The sequence below is a fragment of the Callospermophilus lateralis genome, chromosome 1 (genome assembly GCF_048772815.1).
Source record: "Callospermophilus lateralis isolate mCalLat2 chromosome 1, mCalLat2.hap1, whole genome shotgun sequence".
In the NCBI taxonomy this organism is placed as follows: domain Eukaryota; kingdom Metazoa; phylum Chordata; class Mammalia; order Rodentia; family Sciuridae; genus Callospermophilus; species Callospermophilus lateralis.
Window position 1 is genome coordinate 198,586,866 of NC_135305.1, and position 26,597 is coordinate 198,613,462.

The following is a 26,597-nucleotide window of genomic DNA, read 5'->3' on the forward strand; positions in this document are numbered from 1 at the left end:
GGTGCCTGCACTCGGTTTTAGCCAGCTCTGGCCGCACGCGGTAGCAGAAAGGCCCAAGGCATTGACAGACACCCAGCCTCTGCCACTTCCCGGGTGTGGCGGGTCAAGAAACCCGGGTCTCAGGCCAGTGCAACTGTGCGACCACGTGCAACATTCGCTTTGCCCTCAGCCTGGGCGGGGACCGGACCCATCCGCGGCTGCAGGGAGGAGCAGGGCGCCGCCCCCGGCGACAGTGCCAGCCGCGTGGGAGGGCACGGACCAGCCAAGGGACAGACGACCGAGGCAGTCGGGCAGGGGACTCGGGACCGTGGGACCGATCGAGGCTGGCTGACTCTGAGTGGGACTGGCAAAGCGACGGACAGGTGGGAGCAACCAGACAGCCCGAGAAAGGGAGGAGAGGACCGGAGAGAGAGAGGAGAGAGAGAAAGAGAGAGGGAGAGAGGAGAGATTGAAAGAAAGAGGAGAGAGAGAGAGAGAGAGAGAGAGAGAGAGAGAGAGAGAGAGAGAGAGAGAGAGACACTCTGGCTGACTCAGTAGGCAGAGACAGACACAGAAATAGAGGATAGAAAGAGAGAAAGAAGCACTCGTGTGCTCCCTCCCTCCAGACGCCCTCCTCTGACCGAGGGAAGTGGCCAGGGGCTCAGAGTAGGAGAGGCAGTATAGGCACAGAAGACGGCAAGAGAGACCCTGCATTGCTGGTGGGATCAAGGGACTCTGAGGGGCGGATAGACCAACGCGGACTGGCATTCTGAGAGAGTGACAGCTTCAAGAGCAGAGCGCAGCAAGGCGAGAATCCTGCGCTGAGCTGCCAGACTGACTGACTGCCGGTCAGACTGACAGAAGTACAGACAGAAGAGCAGACAGGAGGCCGGGGCACATTCACTCTCTGCAGCCAGTGGGGAAGAGACGGAGGCAGCGGTGGCGGCACCCTGAGTGCATCGGGAGCGGCGATCAGCCGCAGGGGCAGCGGGTGCGCAAGCCTCAGTCGTTGCAGCCCCAGCCTGGCTGCCCCAGCTGTGCGGGTATCCCAGACCACTATGCAGAAAGCTCTTAACTAGCAGTTAAATAAATCGGCCAAAAAAAAAAAAAAAAAAAAAATTCAACAACAGAAAAGGAAGCCAAAAACAAAACAAAACCAAATCCAGCCAAATCAATCGTTAAGAAACAACAATATTAATAAAAGCCAAAAACTAAATCAAATCAACCAAGACACCAAGAAGCTGGGGGGATATCCACTGTTCGTCAAGGTAATAAGTCTTCCGACGTGAATGTGCACGCCTTTCATTGGGTTCTTTTCTTCTTTCTTTCTGGCATATAACTGTGCTTTTCTTTAGAATTGTCTCTCCTCTGCATTTCTTCTTTGTGTTTGTAGAAAGCTGGTGTTGTTGTCCATGTATTGTGTTTCCGTGTTTGGTGAAGGAATGGGTGGGCTTCCCTTCCCCCAAATCAGGCAGAAGTGGAAAGCTGAAAATTGAAAATGACAATGTTTTTCATCACAGAAGTTTTCAGTGATTTATGTAGGTTTCAACATAGAAAGTTTCGGATGCTCTTAATTCATCTGAAAGAGAGCTATAGAAAAAAAGGTAGAGAGTTATAATTATAATATTGTCCTGGCAGGACTAAGGTCTTGGGTTCCCAAGAGGTTTTTAATTTTACACTCTTGATGTTGTTTCATTGCAACCCCCAATTTAATATCTTATTGTAGAAATGGTGGTAGAATTGAGTTGAAGTAGGCAGTTGTTTAAAAAGTTTCTTGGGAGGAAAAATTGACTCACTCAGTGTTTATGCATAGAAATAAAGCTGGTGTGGAAGTGTCAACTGCTCAGGTTTAGTATTTGACCACCTTCTGAAAGATACAAGTTTAAAAGGAGAAACAGAGGGGATAATTGAAATTTATAGGCATGGGAAGCTCTGTGCAGTGTAAAACTGGTAGAAATTACTTTCATGAGGTTGTGTTTAGAGTGTAGAAACTCATTTTGATTTTTGGTTTTTTAAGTGTATTGGTGTAACACTTTAGTGTCTCCAAATAAGAATGACATTACCCAAAGTTGAAATGAATCTGTATAAAATTGTGCTCAAAAAGAGAATAAATCCAAAGGATCCTCACCTCTTTCTCATCTGCTTCGGAGAATAAAACTGCTATGATTGTTTTAAGTAAACAGAAATTGAAGATGACAGGAAATCATTTTTTATTTAGTAAAAGTCAGAATACCTTTGACACACACTTTAAAATAAATGCATCTATTCCTTTGATCCCCTGTATTTGTATTACCACAGAGCTTGCATGTCCTAATAGGATTTTAGCTAATGTCATTTTCATGGAAAACAGTCATTTGAAAGCTGAGAGCTCTAGCTATGTTTTGTTCAAATAGCGAAGTAATCTACTATTTTAACAGAAATTGCTTCTGCCTCATTCCTAATGTGGGATTGCATGTGAGTGATTGTGTATACTTTTCAGATTTATGTAGGTTTTCAAGGTATGTATTTGCTTGTGTTTGATCTTATTTTTCCTTTGTTATCACATTATTTTACTTCTTATCAATGTGACTAACAAGATATTTTTAATTGTGTAGAGAATGAGTTTAGGTGTATTCTTGGAGAGCTACCCATCCATATAACAAAAGGTACCAAAGAATAATCTGTTACTATCTTTGCTTGTCAATGCCATTATGATTTGTTTTAAATGCAATTTTTAAAAGCATTTGGACTGCTACAGATGCACCACTCAGTTTATCCTCTGGCATGATTGATGTCATTTGATGAATAGAAGAACTAAGTTACTGGAGATGAATGCTTATTTAACAGAGTACTTTGTTTGGGTGAGGCATATTTTTAAAAAAACTTATAAGGTTCCTGGAATTGACTTTCAGTTTCTTAGTGACTTAATTTCACTACATGCTGATTTCTCTTTTACAACATTCAGCTCAGATCCAGACAGGTTTGTGTATGCTATTAGATTTGCAAATTGCTGATCTCCCAGTGACTTTCTCTCTTAGATCCCAATTGAGTATGGTTACCTTGAGAACTGTGGCATTAGCCCTGTTAGAGCATGCTCCACTGGGGAATTCTGTACAGTCTATTTTTAATGCTATTTAATGAAGGAGCAAGCACCTCACTCAGCAATAAAAGAAGCATGAGGAAAGAGAGCAGTATGTGATTATGGATACTGGAGAAGGATATTTGGAAAGGTAAAGAGTGGATGGTGGGTAAGGTAATTTTAATCAGGTCCTAATATTGTATGAATGGAAATCAATTGGTGTTAGTGAGAAAACTAGACATGAATAGTTTGATATTTTCATAATCCTTTTTACTAGTTCTTAGAAAGAAGACTCAATAATTTGAGCTCCTTAAAACTTGAAGGAGATCTAACGAAAGAGTTCCTGCATTCCTACTCGTTTTAATACAAGTGTCAGAATCTTGGATAGAAAAAGTAGAGAAATAATCTCAAATTCCTAAAATATTATTCCAGTGGATGCCTTGGAGCTAATAGAACATTCTTGGAATAAAATAACTAACATCTTTTAAGGTACAGTGATAACCTGAAGCTCTGCCTTGTGAACTGTTTTTCTTTTATGAACTTGATGTCTTGTCTAGAATCATGGCAACTAAATGAAACAGGAAGTTTTGTTTGAACTTGATAGAATATTTTGCTTGTTTTGTGTTGGAGATAAACACCAAGGATTATCTTTCTAAAGGCTAACTATTTTTTAAATGTAGATAGCAGAGGCAGCATTGGAAACTTTTGGAATGTCATAATGAGGGGAAAAATATCTTAACATTGTAATATGTGAGATACAAGAAGCCACCTGTCTGCAGAATTTGCCTATACACAAAACACCTTTCTTCAGGTAGAAAGTGAGAATATTTAATCAGAAAGGTCTTCGTTGTTCCTTTTCATACTAACACCATGCCATAATCAGTTTATTTCTTTGTTCTGAGTGAAGCTAATTAGACAAGATGCTTAAGTAGTTCCAAAATTAATAAGCATGAGAGAATGTGAGCAGTTTATATTAAATGGGGAAGTAAGTCATATAATTATTTATTAATGAAGCTATTAGAATGATGTACAAAGTTGTTCTTAATTTTTGCCATTTTTTGTGTGTGGTGTGTGTGAAAATCACCCCCAAATAAACCACTAAGGGAAATACATCACAAGGGGATACTGTGATTTGTTTTTTTTTGTTTGTTTGCTTTTCCAACTTAGTCCTTCTGGGGGTTGGACGGACAGTCATGCCATTTGAATCATAGTGCTGATACCTTTTTTAAGCTTCTCAAGTCAGTGGGCAACCTCATTTGAATTCCATGTGCATTTTGTCTGTGGACAAGATAATGATAAGCTACATGAGCAAAGCGTGGAATGAGTCAGCCACTGAAGACACAACACACAACATAGCCAGACATGAATATGAGTGAGAATTCCTTAGGACAAGGAGACAGTTTGAAGTCTATGAGGTCGGAAACTGCAAATGAGCTGCTTGGGTATAAGTCAGTGTAATTCAGATCTGCTTTGTGACAAGGTTAGGAAAGAATGTGTGTGGGGCTCCAAAGTGATGTCGACTCTGAAAGCCATTTCTTCAGATGGTAAGTACTGGCATCTTTCTAACTGGTACCACACCGTGGTAGCGTGCGTAAGAATTTGTGAATCTCTAATCACAAAAAGAATTGGCTTCCATATAAATGCAGTATATCACATGGGAAGTTCCTAACATACTTAAGTCAGTGATGATACATATAAAACCCACACTTTCTCTCTTAAGACAAAGGATCTTTATTTTTTTGAAGAAATCTGTAGTTCCAGAACCTCTGCATTTCTTCGCTTTCTTTTTTCAATCTATCGTTTCACCTTAAATATGAAAAATGAGTTGTAAACAGTGATATAAGTAAATGCTGGAGGACCATTAAAGGTAAAAATAAATATTAGCAAGATATACCTGAAACTGAATTTGTTTTTCTCAGGGATTCTTTGCTTCTGAGTATTAGATCTTTTAAGACTTGTTTATACTAAGTTCAAACAATTTATTTCAGTGCCTCAGCATTATAATTTAGATTAATTTGGCTCATATTGAAGAAATCTTGGCCGTTGATATCAAAGTATTTAATATTTGTCTTTACATCACAGCCATTTCATTCCTATGAGCATTAGATAAGGGCTCTTAAGGATTGCAATTGTATACACATTAAGCTTGATAAAGAATAAAGTCCTTGAGACAGAGTATCACTTTCATTCAGTAGTTTTTAATATTAGCAGAATTGTTATTTTGTGGTCTCAAAATCCTCTGTAGTCTGGAGATATTTTCTTAAGCCATAAAAATGCCCATATAACATTTTGAATGCACCTCTTTCTAAAATTACTGGGACATATCTGTGCCTAGGAGAAAAGCTATACTGGCAAAACAAACAAACAAAATGAATAGAAACAATTACATTGGGACAATAGAAGGGATATTGAAAAAAAGGCCGGGGGGGGGGGGTGGCTTGAATACACCAAACTGGCTGTTTGCTTTCAGTTTGAATCCTTAGCATCCTAATGTTCCTTCTTTTCTATAGCATAGATTCTAATATTTTTTAATAGTATAGATTCTATTATTGCCAGGTGGAGAGAATGTTAATCATTGTCTGTGGTCATAATAGATCAATATTTTAAATTCTTCTACACACTTTTCCTAGGAAACAGGAAGTTTCTGACAGTTTTTATAACCCCACTTGATATACATGACAATGCGACAGGTTTATAAGATTTTTATGAGTTTTATAATCAAAATTATGATAAAATTGCAATTGTGACTTATTAAAATGCTGAAAAATTAGTTCAAAATTGTCTCACTGAAGGCATATATTCATAATTATTCCTCAGTCATAGACGGAGATGGCATTTAAAAACTTCACAGTTGTTCTTCTTATCTAGCAACAGAAAATCATTTCATATTCTCCAGGTAGAGGGGGAAAGGGCGTATTCATATTTTTTTTCCAAAACAGATCTTTTACCACATTCCCAAATTTAGAAATTCATTGTGGTTAACACACAAAATATTATGATTTTGTTAATGTAATCACTTCCGTAAATAATAATCTTGGTTTTTAAGATAATTGCAAACAAAATTTGGTTTTAGAGACAGAATTGAAGATTTTTCATAGTCCAGCAATTGCATCACTCCATATTTCAAGTACTTTGGCAAATTTTATAGAAGTTAAATTGGCATATTGTGGGACAGGTTTCTATGCAGATTCGCATTGTGTAATAGATCATCTTTTTTCCTGCAGCTTTTTCATTGAGACTTACAGAGCTTATCTACCTAGGTAAGCCCCATCATCTCTCTCTAATTCGTTGTGATAGGGGCCTCAAAAAAGAAAAAGTGGCGACATTACCAAATTCAGTGTTAGAATTCTTAATGAATAAGCATTCTTTTACTTTTGTTTATAGTTGGTTGCTTCTTTATTACATACTAAATACCTGAGATAAGAACAAGAATCATCTCTTGAAAAACAGAACCCAAAGGAATACTAAGTAGATTTCCTTCTAATTGCCCAGATACACTTACTTCAAGACATGGCAGTCCATAGAATCAGATGTTAAAGGGGAAAAAAATTAATTCATGTTGACATATTTTGATCTAGCTGAAATTAAAAATCAACATAAATAACTGAGGTATGATATTTCAATGTCTTTAAAGAAAAAAAACTAAACATCAATTCTTAAAAGTTGTATGTTCCCATGTCCAAATAAAACAGCCCTTGATATAAATCAAAGGGCCGAGGGATCATCTATTCATCCAGTATTTTTATTTGCATTCACTATCTCAAGATGCATTCAGATGATCTCCACCTTGTTAATATAGATCTAGGAAAAATCAGGTCACTGGTCAGCAGGAGGTGGAGGAGGGGCAGATTAAGTCATTGAAATCCCACTACTTTTCCTGTTTACCTTTTATTGGCAAAATAAAAAGCTATCAAATTAATTTTTTTAGCTTTTTATGTTTCTAAAACCATAAGATAAAAATTCTCATATGAAGTTATAATGTTTGGTTTATGAAAATATTCTATATTGGTATATTTTTTTCTTAGCATTTTGCTTGATAATATGTACATAACTTTGGTGGAAATCCCAGTGGTGCTGGCATTGAATTGAATTGAATCATCAAAAAGCTGTTGGACAAAAAAAAACCAGTAGATTCCATATGAGTATGTGACAGATCATGATTTCTGCACCATTTACAAGCTTTAACTGCTCATGGCTTCTTTAGAAGAAGCTTTTAAAAATGTTCTCTGTTGAAAAGTGGAATTTTATTTATTTATTTATTTATTTATTTATTTTAGAGAAAGGAGACTTCAATTTATAGTCAAATCATGACTCCTTAAGCCAGTGTAGCACATAGTTGTATTGAAATTGCTATTATATTCTGCCAAATTAATGAATTATCAGGATTCTGCAGTCATATCTGTGATCCTGCTTCTTTTACCTGGCCTATAGGAACAAATGAGCTAACACTCTTACATTCGATTATCTTATGTTTTCATATATTTTTTAAATTTACTTAAAGAAGCTGATGTTAGAAGAATTTTAGGAAAATACCAAACAACTAGTATTGTACTAAATTCATATATTCCACTGCAAACAACTAGTTGGCATTAATGATTCTTCATTTTATTCATTTCTGTGCCAATTTAACTTTGGTCATAATGAATTTTCTTTGGGAAGATTAAAATCTTTTTCCAATTTTTGCATAATCACCCACAGACATCTGGAAAGATAAAAAAAAAAAAATACAACATGTTATCATGTTGCATGTACAAGCTACAGCGACCTGCTTGCCCTGGTTTATCCCTGGTTGTTAGCCCTCTAACAATTGAATGCCTTAATTTTTAATTATTATTGCAAGCATTCTCTTTATTTATAACTATAGATGATTTCTATTTTAGTAATTTTATTAAACACCAAGAAGTGGAAAAATATACGTGGTTAATTTGACAGAGTTTATATGTTATAAAAATCTTATACATCATCTAAGAAAATTATATAAACACTCTTCCAAGAGGGGATTATTTTATTTCACAAATGATTACAAACTGTTGTTTGTCAGATATGATGTTGGAAACTGTAGACAATTGTTTTAAATTGAAATTCAGGTTAAAACTAATGCAGAGGACTGGGGATATAGCTCATTGGGTAGAGCACTTGCCTAGTATGCAGAAGATCCTGGGTTTGATCCCCAACACCACCAAAAACCAAACCAAACAAAACCCTAATCGAGAGGTTGTATCCCAAAGATCTGCTGGAAGCTCATTCAAGAGTGAGCAGCCAACCTCTGTGTGAAGCGAAGAAAGTCTTTATCATGGTGGTGCCTAGGTCTCCATGAGATTCTGCAGTGTTGGAGAAATACTCAAAATTTGTATTAAAATGAAAGGTCTAGAGGGAAAAATGTGGTGTGTCCAAATCTCACTTCTCTACACACCTACCTACATAAACATGAAATCCATCACCTGAGTTGGTATTTGGTCCTGGTGTCTGCCCTCTGGGTCCATAAAAATAACTAATAGTGTGACCTCAGAGGCCAAGACTTGAAGCCTCTATACTTCATAGTTTCTGCGGGGATAATTGTGTAATAGCATCAGTCCAATATCTAATCTAAGCAACTTACTACTTCCAAGAATAGCAATTTAGTTAATTCCTCATTGTTTCAATTTTCTCATTTGTAAAATGGAAATGAGATCTACCTTGTAGGATCAAAGCAAAACAAAAGCACCTGACATATGAGTATTATTGCAAAAAGAAAGCATGATTCTTTCACAAAAAGCTTTAGAAAGAGACTTAATTTTGTTACGTAAATGAGATATAGTTCCCTTTAAGAAATTTTTTTTTCTAGTAATTTAAAGTACAGCTCTCTCCCATTGCTACCTATAAAAAATCTGATGGTTAAAGTTGATGACTAGATTGATTCTTTCCTTGCCTATGAAAAATCAAAGGCCAAATCAGTAAATAATCTCAGACGTGTTTTTTATATAAGGATCATGATGTCTAATAAGGTCCTTATCTTTCCATTAGTTTATAAGGGGAAGAGAAATGGCCAATTCAGAGTTGTCTAAAAGTGAACATACTGCTATTATTTTTCCAGAACATTTTATGTGTATAATTTCCAGCATCTAAATGGGGAAGCTAAACAACCAAGTCTTTAAGTGAAGCATTTGTAAAGGCTTCATAGAGGAATAACCTTGAATTCTGCCCTATTCAGTGGAAGCCAGTAGCATGTTCAGGGTGGCTTGAGAGGTGGAAATAATTTCTACTGTTTGACAAAGCAAGTGGAGCTCTGGGCTTGCAGAGGGGCTCCCTGTCACTTCCACAGAAGGCTTTGGTTCTTGTCTCTGAGAACTGGGTGAGCTGTTTGGACAGAACAGCTGATTTGGCCTCTAATCCTAGAGTATCTGCATATAATTTTGCTTAATGATTCAGCACTGTGCCTGTGCAAATATGGCTGGAGGAGGGACGAGACTTCTCTCATAATTGGGGTTTAAACACTTGCCTTCCCTGTCAATCAGGAAATGGAGACCTACAAGCAGTATTCAGCCCAGGAGAAGGTCAGTCAGACGAACCACTAAAAGCATCAGATACCTGCATTTCATTTTCTCTTATAATTGGATGTCAGCCATTTTGGGGGGGATCATACAAATCAGAAAGTTAGCCCATGAACATTCTCAGATGTCTGAGAATACATTTATGTTTCTTTGCTACCAAAATATTTGCTGGGAAACACATTTTTAAAAATGCATAGGTCCAGAGCTGAGGAGACGGGGAGAGCTAGTATCAACATAATATACATATCCCAAAAGCCCATTCCCCAGTATATTTTTCCACTGTCCTTAGCACTCCTGGGGTAGTATATGCTTCCACATACCAGACATTTCATCAACGCTCATTGAATTAAAAATTGACCTTTATACTCTTGATGGCATCTAATATTCAGGATTTAAATGCTCTAAGTGAAGTTTTAATTGTATTTCTCCCTGAAATTTCAGCTTAAGTAGATTTGACATTCATCTTTCTAAAAGAACAAAGAGATGTCCTTATCTATAGCACTGTTACTGCACGAGAGATTATTTTGCCTCCTACAAAGAAATTTCTTCTTCAGATCTCAGGAGATGAAGAGGAGGTCTATGGAAATAATGAGGCCTCTTAAATTTCAGTATGCTTAAGCAGAATACATATGTCACTTTTCTATTCATGTGGAGGGGAAATTACAATTAATACTCAAAAGTTGTTGCTGTCTTCGAAGACAGGAAAAGGCAAAGGTAAGTTCACAAGACATTTTCACATTGTTGGCACACAGAGCTGGAGGCCTCTCATCCTCACTGGATATGTACTTCTGGAGGGATTCAATCTGGTGAAAGAGATCCAGCATGTGTGGAAAGACTTCACTCCTCTCAGGGATGGGACAAGTAGGAAGTGCTGAATTAGAAGGCAGGGTGTGGGGGGAAGCAAATCAGGGGTTCCAGACCCCCTTCTGTTTTGGAACAGCTTTCACCAAATGATAGGAGAGTAGCCCTTGTTTTTCTGCTACATGGGAAAGATGTTAGGATTAATCGGACTTAAGTGGTAAACCACATAATGGACCCAAGGTCTCATTAAGAATTGGATTATATATATCTGTAAAAATGATATTTTTTAAAAATAATCTTGTTGGAAAGGAAGGGATGCAGCTGAGTAAATGTGAAATACCTAGCAGCTCCAGAGGCAGAGATCTTGAGTTCAAAGCCAGCCTCAGCAACTTAGCAAGGCCCTAAGCAACTTAGCTAGTCCCTGTCTCTAAATAAAATACAAAAAAAAAAAAAAAAAAAATGGCTGGGGATGTGGCTCAGTAGTTAAGTGTGTTCAAACTCTGTGTTCACACCCTGTTACCAAACAAAACAAAACAATATAAAACAAAAAAAGAAAAGAGAAGAGTTTGCTTCCTTAATTTCCTACATTTTAAGAAACTCTAAGTAAGTGTACTGACTGAATGATCTTTCACTCAATCATCCACTTCCTAAAGAAAACCCAAATCTGAAATCTTATTTTAGAGAGATGAGGAGCACATTCTATGTGAATGACAAACTTTAGGAATATATAGAAAAGTACAGCAGGCGTTCTCATTAGGACACCCAGCAGAATATATTAGGGACACACTGGATCAGAGTAAAGGAATGTCCATATAAACTAAATTGCAAGGTCAGCCAAGTTTTTGTGTGATAGTCATCCAGACTTATCCTTGCTCCAGATATTTATTGTTTTTTTATTCATTCATTCTTAATTTTTCAAATATGTATGGAAACTTTCTTGTGTGTTGGAACTTGTGCCAAATATTTGAGAAACCTTGCTATATAAGATGTCGTGGACATCTGGGGAAAGTGAATACATTTTAAATGTTTTGAACAATGGATTGAATGATTGAAAGTCTAAGGAAAATCCAAAATGATTGACAGATGATTTCCCAGACAGTAAAGCAATATGGATTAGTTTTGATAAGTTAGAAAAAAATCTTTTCTTAACCAATAAAATTAATTAGGAAAATCAACAGAGTATACTCTGAGGGTAGAAACATATTTTTCCCTGAAAACAAGCATAAAGAGTAAGCAGCACTGGTAAGTTTTGTGGGGGAAATTGGATTGATGGTAGTAGGCCACAAACTAAAACCATTAGTTAGGTGCATCTCTAATGAGAAAGTTAAGGTCAGCTAAAATTATGTACCTGGGACTATGATGTCCCATTCATATTCTCCTTTGTTGATCTCAAAGAATCATATATTTACTTTCCTAGGGCTACAATCAATTTTAATTGTGTTGGGATTCTAAATTTGTGAATTTCTATATTGTGTGTATGAAAAAAGGAAACTGGAAAATTTTTCCAGAAAAGTCTTTAAAAAATAGTGCATGTGATTAAAGGGAAACAGAATTATAAGTGGTTCTGTAGGAAAACCACAGAGGAGTAAAACATTTGATGTGTAGGTCACCTGAAGGATGACTTTTTTTTGTTTTTTGAAGTGTTGCAGTTCTTTCTATTAGAAAAGAGAAAAGATTTGGGTGTTTGGAGATAGAGAAATATCTAGATTTATTACCCCAACCTGGTTCATGACCCGACAACTTGCTAAAATTTTGTACAGTGAAAGTACCTATTTTTAGAATTTACCTGTAAAGCAAGCAGATGATTTTTGAGATCCCTTCCAGTTTATCACTGTTATGATTCAATAATGACATTTTGTATAATAGTCATGGATCTGTTTGTTACTGTATTGTTCATGAATTTTCATTATGCTTTTTTTTCTGTTAGTCTTGAAATTAAGGACTAATGCTACAAAAATAAGAGCAAAATGTTTAGAAGTTGCTCTTATCAAGAATAGTTTTTTAAAAAAGTATACTAGTTCCCAGGCCTGGGCTGAGATCCAGTTTGCAACTTACTAGTACCTGTCTTAAGCCTTCTGAGCATCAGAGGCCTCATTTATAAAATCAGTTTGTTGTTATAACTAAATATAAAGTGCTTGACCCAACGCTCAGTATTGATTTTTTGTTATTTTTTTTCTGGTGCTCATAGTTTTGCTGGTTTTGCCTCTATTGCCATTTGGGTTAGATTCTGTCATCCTCACATAAATAAAGTCCTTCCGCAGGAAATGATTTCAGGAGGTGGGAGTTGTCTTTGGTATTTTGTTCATGAGTAACTGGAGACCATCCTCAGCATAGCCAAACCTCACATGATAAGTATTTACATGACAGCCAGTAATTCAGTGGGGCAAGCCCATCTGTGAGCACAGGGACCCCGGGCCATTCTTTCTAGAGATGCTCTTTGCATGTACAGCAGGGTGGGACCCTTTTATAAGCCACATGCATAGTAAGGACTTGAGAAAGAGATTTGGGCATGGATGATTCAGAATTCTCTGTGTATACAAAATTCCACTTAGCATTTCATAATCTGTTAATGTGACTCATCCACAGTAAGAAAGGCTCTGATGCTGATTAAGGAGGCCTCCTTCTAAGATGTGTCTAGTAATAACAAAAAGAGTTGAGTCTTAGCACCCACCCAGGAGCAATTTGGGACTGTTATCTAAGACCCAGAAACAATTTCAAATAAAGCATGGTAGACTGGTGACTTGTTCCCACTGCAGAGAATACCAACGACTATATCCAGCAGATAGCTATTTGTATAATCAGAGAGTCACAAGACCAATCTATGAAGAGAACTCTAAAATCAGTTTTCTTGAAATCACTAGAAAACATTACCTTATTGTTTTGACCTGCCTGTGAAAATAGATGTTTTGATGTTTTAAGAAAAGATGAGAAGATATCACTTGTTTCATCATTTATTGATTAGATCCTTGGGCCTGAGCAAGGATCAAATGGTTGGTTCTGTGAGCCAAGGAATTTACAGCATTGAGACAGATCCAGACCTGCAAGCTTGAAGGGGCTAATACATTTCACTCCAAGTCTTGGTGAACTTATTTAATATATTGAATTGACAGAAAGCCAGCATTTAGGTATTCTTGATGAAGTACATCAATAATAGTAAGGAAGATCTAAATGAAAGGAATGTAATGTTTTTCTGAACTTGTTAGGAGAGCTACCTGTGGCCATTTGTCGTGGAAATCTGTACTTATTTCTGTATTGATTAGGTCATTAGTACCATTTGTTCTGCTCTGCGGGAATTACTTCACTTGGCTTGCTACCTCTGCTCTCTGAATTAACCTTGTTTCTTCAGGCAAAAATTCTTATCAACATAGAGATCCCAGATTTCTGTAGCCCTGTCCCTATCCTTTACTAAAACCACAGGGAGAGGGGTAAATAAACATCAGTGTTCTTCTGTTCATTCTGAATTTACCTTTGGCTCATTTGTGATCAGATGCTACTTATGGAGTTGTTATTTTCAAGAAATAATTTGTTTTATTATTTTGCACTGCAAATGCTAGCTGATATTCATTAACTGCTTCCTGTGTGGGAGAAACCTTGTGTACCTATACAATGTCCTAACTGCTCTGCATTTTGGTTGTGGTCCCAACAGTGGAAATATCTTTGTTGTGGCATATTTGTCTAAGGAAAAAAGAAAAATGTATGTATATATATATATATATATATATATATATATATATATATATATATTATATATATATATATTTAAAAGTTTTTTCTTTGTACTAAGAATTATCCTGGAATATGCAATTGCCATAAAGAACACAAACAATCAAATGATCTAATCTGGAGATCAGGAATGGAGAATCAGAGGGTAAGGGAAGGTGATTTAGTAGTGAGGCCAAGTCAGGAAAGGAAATCAATTTTTGAAATGGGTGCAAAGTGGGTGGAAATTAGTCTGTGGCTGCATTTGTGCCAGGCCAGGTGCCTTGTGTTAACAGTTCCTGATCTCATCTCTCCTGACACACTTTCACTTGCCATCCTGGAAAGGGATTAGATTGGAGTCAAGGTGATCTAAGTTTGAATTCTGTCTCTGCCTTTTACCTGGCCAAGTTAACTTTAAAAAAAAAAAAAAAAAAAAGTTTTTTTTTTTTTTTTAAACAAGTTCTCATCTGTAAAATACTTGTGACGACCTAGTAGAAAGGCTAGGTCCTTTCTGCTTCCCTACATGAACTGATTATCCTTTAAGACATGGAAACTCAGCTGGGGCATAGCTAAGTAGTAGAGCACTTGACTAGCTTATGCAGGACCCTTGGGTTCCACTTCTAGCACCACAAAAAAAGAGGGGGGAACTTGAAGCATGTAGGGACACATGTAACGAAATTAAATATCATTGTTTTGAAAATGCTAGAAGGCTGTAAGGACCATGGATAATTGAAAATGAAAATAAATTTGAGGCATAGTTAGATGCTGCTTTATTTTTCTGAGGACTTAGAAACATGTATTATATAATTTAGTAAAAGAATAAGAAAAAAGACTCTAGTGCAGTTACATCTATAGCTGCCCTCACCACCCAATTTAATGCAAAGCAATGCTGCTGGTTTAAGCAATTGAATGGTTCAAACTTAAAATCAAAGATTCCCAGTAATAAGTGAGCAAGGTTTGGGTTTTCAAGTTTTTTTTTTTTTTTTTTTTTTTGGGGGGGGGCATTTATTTTTTTCTATTTTGCATTTTTTTCTCCCCCAGTGCTGGGAATCAAACCCAGGGCCTCTCTCACATGCTAAGTAAATGCTCTACTATTGAGCCCCATCCTTCTTTATACTCAAGGCATATTACCTTCTTTTCAAATTTGTATTCTAAGCTCTTCCTCTGTCAATTTGAAGGAAAGTGCTGCACTATTCATCTAGAATCTGTCTTCTGTCCTGTAGGGAAGAATTATTACCAGGTAGATGAACTTACTTTCAGTTCATCTACCAAATCATGCATATGCAGTTTACTGATATTGAATATGACAGTATTCCTGTTAACTGATAAGCTTTATCCTGAAATCATCTAGGAAACTTTAGTTAGAATTAGCCAGTGTGCACTTTCACCAGTTTGTCCTCTATTTGTGTTCTACCAAGAAAACCCCAAACACCTGGAACTCATGCATACTCCTCTGCATGAGATTTCTGTGTTTGTTTGGCAGAGGGTGACCGTTGCTTTTGGCAGATGTACAGGATCAAAAGGATTTTTTTTTTTTTTTTTTTTTTGCTACCCTCAAGGAGTCAGTTTCTCAGTCAAAGGAAGTGGTGAGGTTAACAGAAGTTTCATCACTATCCTGAAATAAAAGTTAAGCATAGTAGGTGCAATAAACCTGTTTACTAAGTATTTGTCAAAGGTAGGGACTTTGTTAAAATATTTGAACCAAGAAATTTAAAGACAATATTTAATTTCCACTAATCAGATGTCAGGTTTATTTCATAACTTGAAGAAAACTACTAACCAAAATAATCTTATTTGTTTACCTACATAGATACTTTGAAGATATGGAAAATCATGTAAATATAACATTTATTTTATATTAATATATTTGATATGATGCAAGGAGACACATTCCCCCAAATTTCTTCACCTAATTTATCATGTGCATTGGCTAGCTTTACCTGGATAAGCCTTGACCCAGAACCTGAAAATTAGCATTAATTTTATTGCTGAGAAACTTTCTCTCATGTGAGAACAGAACAGCAGAAAATAAATATGCATACTCCTTGATAAATATGTGTATTCACATATTGATATATGCATTTATATACATAAATATATACATAAACCTGATACATAAATTAATAAGTATATTTTCCTGTTATATATGAATTTTGGATCTCATAAAAAGCAGAATCTGTCATTATGAGATCAGTGATGGTGTGATCCAGGCTAATTAGTATTCTACTTCCTTTTCCATTGAAATTCTTTTATTTTACCTCTTGGACAGTTTTCTGTTAAGGACAGGGTCACAGGACAGGGTCCATGAAGAAAGGAAACCTAAATGTATTCCTGATTTCAATTCATCAGCACAGGTAACATGGGAAAATAGAAACAGATAAGTAATTTATTGTTTTGAATCAAGACTCAGAGACTTCTGTACATTCAGCTCTTATTCCATAGCGTGGCCCCAGCGACCAAGTGAAGTATACAGTCTACCTTATAAATGCCAATTGGTGATCCAGGGCGCCTATTTTAACACAAATGAACCATTCTATTCTATAAGCTGGGCCTATCATAGAAAGAAAACGAGTGTGAATGTTCTCCTGCTATCTCAGGGGGAACCCTCCTAGGGTGGCACTCTTTTCTTCATCCTTGAAGTAGTGGTCCTTAAAACTGCTCAGGCATTGGAATCACATGGAGTATTTCTTAAAATGCAGAATTTTCTGGCTCAACAGATGCAAGATGGGACTCACATGTGTGCATTTCTAACAAGTTTCCGGTGAGGCTCCTGCTGCTGGTTCGTGGACTACAATTTAAAAACCACTGATTTAAAATGAAAACTTTCTTGTCAGAATATAGAATTTGCATAATTGATGTTTCATAATCTGAAATATTAAAGGGATACTGTAAAATTTCAACATAAACTAACTTCAAAATAATTTTTAACTTACTTTCATTTGAAATTCTGTTTCAAGCATAGCATCTTAAAAAGAAGCGAGGATTACAGATTCTACTACACAGTCTGTTAGGAGCCTCTGTTTCAGGCAATTCGAGGACAATGCAATTTTTTCCTTGAAGTCATGTACTGAGAATCTATAGGGTGGAAATAGAATAATCATCCCTAATACACAAAATTGTATCTTCTCAGGGTCAATAATTGCTTTAAAAAATCAGTGAGAGCTGGGCAGTGGTACACGCCTGTAATCCCAGCAGCTTGGGAGACTGAGGCTGGAGGATTGAGAGTTCAAAGCCAGCCTCAGCAAAAGCGAGGCGCTAAGCAACTCAGTGAGACCCTTTCTCTAAAATAAAATACAAAATAGGGCTGAGGATGTGGCTCAGTGGTTTTAGTGCCCCCAAGTTCAATACCTGGTACAAAAAACAAAAAACAAACAAACAAACAAAAAAAAACAACAACAAAAAATGATGATCAGTGAAGTTTAAAAGTGTAAATACAAAGATCTGTAGACAAAAATTTATAACAACCTTATTCATAAGTGATCTGAACTAGAAACAACCCAAATGTTTGGAAAGGTGAATGAATAAACTGTGGTGCATTCCTACTGTGGAATATGACTCAGCAATAAAAAAGAAATGAGCTACTCATCCTTGCAACAGTTTAAATGGATATCAAGGATAATAGGCTGAGTGAAAATAGCCAATCTAAAAGGTTATAAACTGCATAATTCCACTTGTGTAGCCTCTCAAAATGATAAAACTGACTGGTAAAAAAGAACAGATCAGTGATTTCCAGGGGATATGACAAAGGGAAGTATGTAACTGTAGATTGATGGCAGGAGGCTGTTTTGGGGTGACAGAACTGTGCTGCAACCTGGTTGTGGTGACGGTTACCCAAACTTATACAGGCGTTAAAATTCATGGAATTGTACAGACCTTCCAACAAGTCAAATTTACCATGGGAAAAAATTTTTAATTAAAAAAAAATCTGAATTATAACATCTTTTATTTTTACCAGGTAGCTGTTTTGGCATCATGATGTGGCATCATGATGTGGCATTAAAATATCCACTTATAAAAATGAATAAAAAATGTCTTATTTCAAGCAAAAGAAAAAAATATGATCTCTATGAGCCCATATAAATAAATTTTGGAAGTTAGAAAAGTCTGCCCAACATAGCATTCCCATACGTCCATCCCAGGCCCCTCTTCCCTATTTCTTTATTTGTTATCTTTCTCGGAACTCTTCTTTGCAATCTTTGTTGCTTTCAAAATGATTTTCAGAGGATGATTTGCTGTTTTCATTGAGGCTAGCTGTGAAAAACTGACAACCCTGGAACTGTCATTCAGACACCTGTCCCATAAATGCTCAAGCCTGCAGAGACTGCCAGCCTCCACAGCTTTCCTAGTCCTGTGATGGCAGCCTCAGGGCTTGCAAAGGGGGCCCATACTGTTCTGAAGTAGTTATGACTTTTCAAGACAGAGTCTTGAAAGAGAAGTGTCTGGAAGGTCAGGGTCTCCAGAAATGCCAGCATTTTAAATCTAGCCAGAGCTTTCATTAGGTAATATTGACAAACATCTGCTGAATGGATGCATTTGCTTTTCTCTGTGAAAGATAGTTAAAAACAAATGTATCTATAATCCTAACTATGCAGGAAGTACTCTCTGAGTGCTTATGTATATTAGAGTGTCTAATTCTCTCAGGTTTTAGGTGAGATAGGGATTCATTATTTCTATTTACAGATGAGGAAACTGAGACACAGAGACAGTTCACAACTTGTTCACAAATAGTGGTGGAGTCAGACTTCAAACCCCGATGTCCAGCTTGAGATTTAACCACTACACAACCCCTTCTCTGTTTTTTGTTTAGACTGTCCTGTTTCCTGTCACACCAGTCTGATATCTTTGTTACCATTGCACATAACCCACCAGCCCTGAGACAATTCTTAGATTCTTGTGCAGAGCTGACCTTATTGTACCAGTGGGGCAATGCACTCAAATTCTAGTGTTGGAATCACATAGGGTGCTACTGGATCTGCCAGTTTGGGCACACATGCAGGTAGAACTGCAGCCAAGGGCCGAGGGAAATGCCTGGCAGTACTGGAAGCACATGCACTCTTGTGGAGGCATATGTGTCGGCCAGCCCTACTGTGTGGCATTTTCTGTCTTGCATATGCGTGCATCTTAGAGATCCAGGAAGCTGCTCTCCTATCAGTCAGAGCTGAGCACACCCTGGTTAAAAATGAAGCTTGTCCTACAGGAAGCTGGTTATAGAACGCTGTTGCTGACCTGTGAGCCTGTCATCCAGCCACCCTCGTTGAGCAGAGAAGGTCGGGGCTGGAAAATGTGGAGAAGCACCTATCTCCTTATCCTATCCTTTCTCTGCTTCACCTTGTGAACCTGATAGGGTGAGATAAGGATGCAATCTAAATCTTAAAAGAAGAGGGTTTTCTTTTCTTTCTTTCTTTCTTTCTTTTTTTTTTTTTTTTTTTTGTAGTTCCAAGGCAAAAATAGCTTCTTCACTTATTGGACTCTGGTGATGTTCCCACAGAAACATCTTATTTTGTTTGCTTGTTGGTTTCAGAGATAGACAACTCAGTCCTTAATGACAGCTGTGGGTTGAGGTTGTACCAAATTAGGGTTCTGTCTCAGTCTTCAAAGTAATTTTGAAGAATCCAGCTTGGTGGTCAAGGTGAGATACTACGAACCGTAGAAAGAATTCTTTCCCAGATAGGGTGACGTTTTGGCCTTAGACTAGAGGTCATGTGTCCATTTTATAGTAACAGGGATCTCAAGAGCATTGCTACAGAAACAAGTACTGAATATACATTTTTGTTTTTCAGTAGGATGCTTGAAGCAACTTCAATTCATGTTTCTGGCTGGGCAGAGCAGACACCATAATCTTTTATGGTAAAAGGTGTAGTTATATGGTTTGGGGTCTTTCTGTCATAAGTGAACATGACTATCAGTGGATATTATGTAAATTCGCTTCTTGGTGAACACATTCCAAATGCATAAATTGAAGGCAGTGAACAGAGCACTGGATTTCAGAACTGTATGTGAAGAATTTCAGTACCATTTGACTTTGTGCAGGGATTTGATCCTCTCTCTGAATCTCAATTTTCTTTTTCTTTTTTTTTTCTTTCCTTCCTTTTCACCTTTCCTTCTTCCCTTCTTTAATATGCATGAATGATGAGTTGCATTGAGAATTAAGACATTATGTATAAAGCCTTCTTTCCTTTTGGCACTCAGCACATAAAATATATATGAAAACATGGTAGCTATCATTTTTGTAGCCATGGAATTATGTTTCTGTGTTTCAGTTGAATTAAATCTGAACAGCTATGGGAATTTGTGGTTATCGTTATCTAGATACTAACTTTGTGATTCACTTTGAAAACGGTGAATGTACACTCTCGTTTTCCCTTGGCTACAAAGCATGCTCCCAAGATTGTTCTGGTGAAATCTCCATAAGACTTGTGAAGAAGTAAAGTAATTTAGTTATGAGCTTAATTCCAGTGCAGCCATAGAGGTAAATATATCTCTATAAAATGAAGCACTTGATGCTTTAAGTAGCTGCCCTTTACATAGATTTTTTACTGAACCTCCCCTCTTTGGCCCCAGGTTCTGGTGACTGGACATAGGGTATGCTGAATTTCGGAAGCGAGTGTACAAATGTTGCTCTCCCGCAGGATGCGTGGTGAGAGATGAAGCACCAGCCAGCCTTCCGCAGCTGGGAAGAGCAATTAGCAGCTTCATGAATTAGGGTCTTGTTTACACTGTTGTCCAAGATAATCATTTGTTTGTTTAAACTAAGATGCTCTATCTTCATCAAAGGCATCAATCCTCATATTTAAATGATAAGATCTTTGAATCTCATGATAATGTTTGGATTTCACAGCGGGAACCTCTTCGAAGCCCATATTTTCTCTCTGACTTTGGTAATCAAGACATTACTTATGTATATTCTATTTCTTTTCTTCAAGCAGATATGAAAATGTGATGGGATCTGTTCCAGCAACTTTTTCTCTGATATAAGTCCATTTTAAAAAATACCTTTGATGTGAAATCCTGGGATGCTCACACATGCGTGTGAAAAAACACACCTATAAACACACACGTAGATATGAAATAATTATTTTACAAAATGGTCATAGCCTTACCTTGGGTAATGTATTCTAATTCTTACCTATTCTGTGCTAGTTGATTTCATGCTACTACATGTTCTCTGCTCCCTTCTCTGTTCATTGAGGCTATGGCCAATTATTTCACTTCATGACTTACTAACAAGTCACACCTAAAGTTTAAAACACAATGATCTACATATAATTTCACTTATTCTATCTTATCTCTTAGATTTGTAGAAAGGAGCCCATATGGCAGGACTGTGTTCTTTTGATCTTCAGCTGTGTGATCTTAATGCAAGGATCCCAATATTGTGTTCTTTCCCTGAGTAAAACCCAGTCAGTACCCTTGAAAGACTAGAATTACTTCTAATCACTCAGTAAGCACTTACTGATGATACAAATACTTTATTTTGGAAATCATACGTATTAGTCATTAATTAAACTATATTCACTTGTCCCAGAAAGGGACTTCTGGCAGAAGGTGGTCAGTGAACACCTAAAAGGTGTTTTGCTGACACAAGTTGTAATCTTCATGTAATCATAGCATTCAAACTTAGGTTATTTTATTTATACTTTTAAAACCTACTTTAGAGAAGAGGAAGAAGAAGAAGACCACTTTAGAATATGAAGCTATAAATATAATGGATCAATATTTTATACTACTAGAAAATTGATATGACTTTCCTGATTTAGATGATTGGAAGACATTCATAGAATAAATTAAACTTTACGAATATTTCTTAATTTCCTTTCATATCCCAGACACCTTCATATCCTTGGCACCAGAAGTAAGCAAAGCATCGTCCTTGTCCTGGGAGAACTTAAAGCTTCACTCTGAAGTAATTTCAGGGCACTGTGATCAGTGCTGAAATAGACATGCGTACCCTAATAGGAGCATCATTATGAATCCAGAGGAACAGATCATGGGGAGTGGGCTGTAGATAGCTAGGGGACTTGGCAGGGAAGAGGTAACTCCTAAATCTGGTTTTGTTGGTTAACACCCAGGTCTAAATCAGTGATCTATCACAAGCTTTAAGGTGGATTTCTTACCAAAAAAGGAAACCTTCAGAGTGGAAGTGGCTGGGGTATGATTCTACCTGGTGCCGAGCTTCCTCCTTTATACCTAAAGAACTATCTGGTTCAGGAGCAGCTCAGTCAGGAGAGTGTGGATGCAGGATGACGCCTGGGTGCGTAAAGATTCACGTAAGTTCTTGTAATAAAAACATCAGAGAGCCGTTTGGTGACAAGTGTCACAGGTGTACATTGCACCATCTGCTGGCATAGGGAGAGCATGAGATGCATTGCCAGGGGCCCGAGCAGTGTTCTAGCCCTGACAAGCCTTGCTGGCATCCTTCTCTGGGATTCTCAGGTTATGAACCTTGAATTTTTTTTTTCCCTTTTAGACTGAGTGTCATGCAAGAGGTTGTTTAATAAATAATCATAAGATGTCACCTTTAAATGACCAAAATTATTTTAAATATTTGCACTTAAATGATTTTTTTTAAAAAAATTTCTTCAGGGAATACAGGTGGTTAGTCTATTCACACCTCTGGGAAAAAAAGCCAAATGACATCTTTAAATAGTTGGCTCAGTCATCACAGGATTGCGGCTTGTCCCACATCTCTCTGTGCTTACTCTTGGCTTCAGCTTCTGATTCTGATTTGATCCTTTCAAATGTGAGCAGTCTGAATTCTGATTCTTCCCTGTTGCCACATAAATACCCTAGAGGTTTACCCCCAGTTTAACCTTGATCCTTTGCTCTGTTAAACCATTGTAGATATTGACTGTAGCCTGTGCTGTTGGGATCTGCACTATACCATCCCAGGTGAAAGATCTGGGTTGGAGAGCCATACTTGGATTCTCAGGTAGGGTAGGAGAATGGCTGCTTCTAACTCTTCAGTGTGTGTAACAACAGGTTAAGATAACAACTAACTTCATGCTCAAAGTTCTCAAAGGGTAGTTGTCAGACCTCAATGTCAGAATTTCTAGCCCTTAACTAAGGATTCTGAGTAAATGTTTATGTTCTTACTTGTAAGTTAATACTCTCTTCATATTATTAAATGAATAATCATTTTCTTCCTTTCTTTTCTCTTTTTATTTTATCATGCCTGAGCCTCAACTACATATTTTCTTTGAAAATTAGTGAAGTACCTGGAGAGATTTGTTTGGAATTCTTTTTTTAGTGCACTTACTGAAAACAAAGAAATAAGTACTCGGAAAGCTAAATTGATGAACTCCTTGTTTTCAGCAGATTATACATTTATTGAATGCAGGTGCTATCAAGAAATATATGATCTCTATCTTTGCACCCTTCATACTTTCTATCTAGTAAAGGGCCTTGCATCAAATAGCAGCTGAATAAATAATTGCTTATCAACTCCAGTGGGATTATGAAGGTCTGATTACACACATGAGCACGTGCACATGGATTGTCTGGACAATTAAAGCCATATCCTCCAAGAGACTAAAGGTTTTTCCTTGACCCATTTACATGCAAACATCAAATATAGAATAGAATTTGGCATTCTCTTATGGATCCATTGTTGAACATGAAAATCAGTTATCGAACTGCGCTCATGAGAATGATGATTCATGATGCTAACACTTCAGCACCTTGAGGTGTATGCACCGAGAGAAATCATAAATTTGAATAATGGGACACAAAGAGCAAATGAGATAAAGTGATTCTGAGTCCTTACCAGGAAAGCCCACAGAGTCCCGCTCAACATATAGGAACATGATATGTTACCTGCTCTTATAATTGTTTAGGCTGTTCCTTTACTAGCATTTTGAAGAGGTTGTGCACATGCTCTGCAAGGGTTATTGAAAATTGAAAGTAAATGCAGCATAGAGAAAGAAGAACATTTGTAAATACCTTATGATGAACTATAAAATTCAAAAATCTCTATATTCTGTTCTATTTGAGCTTTTTTATGTCCTACCTCTTTCCCCAAAGAGCATTTTAGGTAGTCAATAATAATGCATATATGCATATTTTCCAGCAGAAAGTGAGGCAGAGTTGATGCTTTTTGACTTGTTCTATGACCTTGGGAAGCTTCTCGGCTTCACTGAGTTTGGGTCTTTCCATGTGTATAAGAGAAACAGTGAAAGATAACTGTAAAAGGTTGTGAGGGAAATGAGGCAACTTTATATAAGCTGATTAACATTTTATAAGTAGTAACTAATATGTTATCATGATATCTTGAGTTCCTATTATGTGTCAGACATAGTATTAGCTGCTGGTGATTTTGAGATTTAAATCAGAGATGTAATTTTTGGAGATGACTGCAAATAGCCATACTTAAATTTGGGGTTAGAGTTTATGTAGCATTATAGTGCCCTCTATGAGTTAGAAGTAAAGTAAGTAAAAAAATAGAATAGAACAAAACAGAATCACATGTCATGTGTAGATGAGAATTCACAACTTGGAGGAAAGTCGTAGTTGTTTATTTATTTATTTTTTTTCATTTTATAAGAATTGAATGTTGCCACATATGAACCAATAACCAGAGTTACTGATTGGTAAACATGTGCATACTATATACATGCTTTAGCAGCTTTATAAGTATTGCAAGATTTGATGAAGTGATGAGATAGAAGGGTTTTGAGAGGTGATTTAGAGGAGGTGGAGGTGGTTTAAAGATTGATTCTGAACACGGGTTTTATTGTCACTGCATAGTGTTTTCAGCCTTCTAAAAGGCCGTGCCCAGGTGTTGAAGGTAAGATTCTAGGAAGCAACCTCTGAGCTGGAGTTTAGAGCACAGGATGTTTATTAAGGAGAGTTCTTGGGATCAACACCTTGGATGGGGCAGGAAGAGAAGTGAGATGGGGAGAGGGAAACGGTGAGCTACAATCAGGCCAAAAGACGAGGGTAGTCTCTGCCAACCCCACAGGGACCTCTGCAGATAGATTCTTAACAAGGGTTTTATTGTCATTGGCCTTCAGAATGTCCCATGCAAGGCTGACCAGGCCCTATAGGCCCTGCTGGAAGAGTTACTAGTTTATTAGATGTGGACTTCTCTAGGAAGGGGTGTGGTGTGAGGTGATACAGCTCTAGCAGCTGAGACAGTCCTCCAAGAGGAAACAAGTCCTCAAAAGGAGATTGGTGCCCAACACCTGAAGTCTACTGGGAAGATAAAAAATTAACACCAGATTGTCCTCGATACCTCGGCAAAGATATATCTCAACCCCTCTGTTGAACAAAAATTGTCATGTATCGCTGCTAGGGATAAAAAATCTTCATTAGATGTTGGTCATTTTTTCCAAAGAACCTATGATCTATAAGAAGTTCTCAGGTCTCTCATGTTATCCCTAGAAATGATAATAAATTACATACAAATCCAGGGTCTCTCCCACCTGGACTGAATCATCTAACAGTGAACTTAATCCAGAAGAACTTTTTATCATGGAAATTTTCAAAACATGTACAAAATGGAGATAAATGTACGCACCACAGAGTGTCAATATTTTGCCCTTCATGTTCCAGAAGAATTTTTAGTAGCATAAGGCACAGCCTCTGTGTTGATCAGAGACAGAGCCGGAAGGGTGTGCTCTCAGAGCGGGGTGAGATTTCACAATGCTTGAAGTCAGGAATGTCTCTTAATAGCACTGACGTGACTGCAGTTGAAGCTGTCAGAGCTGTGATTCTGGGAAGTGGCATGCCCACCCCCACAGTCCTCTCGGAGCAGTGCCGCTGCTCACATTTCCACTGTCCTGGCTTGGCTATGGGAACTGGATTTGAACTTGGACTGTGTGCTGATGTCTGAGGCTATCTCAGTGTCCCATGGCATCCACAAGGGCTATGTCCCACGTCACAGATCAATAAAGGTGCTGGGCATCTAAGGTGTTCGCTTCAGTTTATAATTTTGCTATATAATTGAGGAGTCTCCTCTGGAACTTGGTGAGCATGAAAGTCATCTGACCAGCCTCTTAGGGTCTTGGCAATTTGGGGGGTCCCAGTAAAAAGCCTAAATCAAAATTTCTGTTTAGGAAAGAAGTATCTGAGGAAAATTGTAAATGTCTAAAGCAGTGTTTGGGGATCTAACTAGAACCTTGCTACTTGAACATCTAAATCACTTCTGACTCCCTACAATTCAGGTCCACTGATGGCTCTGTCAAAGCCCTGTTAGACCATGTCTTTGCTGGGCTCTGTCCTCAGTGTGAAAGGCCCTGGCATGCCTTGGAGTGAATCAGCAGTCCACTTCACCCTTGTGGAATGAGCAGGACTTTGTTGGTTGTTTGGCTCTGGAGCAGGTGGTGGTGGGGGTTGCGGCTGTTGCATTTCCTCTTTGAGGTGGGGGCTCAGCTGTTTCCTTGGTCATGCGCCCTTAGTAAGTGGCTGGAGGAGGCAGGAGGCCAAGAATACAGCTGAGACTTGAGCTTCAGCCAAATCCCAGCAGCTGCTACTCTGTTCTCAGAGCTGGAACAGACTCCAGGCTGCTATGTGGCCTGATCTGGCATTTGGGG

At 37.6% G+C, this 26,597-nt stretch overlaps 1 protein-coding gene across 6 annotated transcripts in view; it reads left to right on the forward strand.

The window, feature by feature from the left end:
* The first annotated feature begins 298 nt into the window (after nucleotides 1-298).
* Arpp21 (cAMP regulated phosphoprotein 21) overlaps nucleotides 299-26,597 on the forward strand; it is a 151,002-nt gene continuing 124,703 nt past the window's right edge. For 5 of the 6 annotated variants that reach the window (XM_076868946.2, XM_076868982.2, XM_076868992.2 and 2 more), the window contains exon 1: nucleotides 301-1,247. The gene's annotated coding sequence lies outside the window, so the exon portion shown is untranslated. Of the gene's footprint in view, nucleotides 1,248-26,597 lie in introns of all 6 variants that reach the window. The other variant, XM_076868972.2, reaches the window with a different exon arrangement.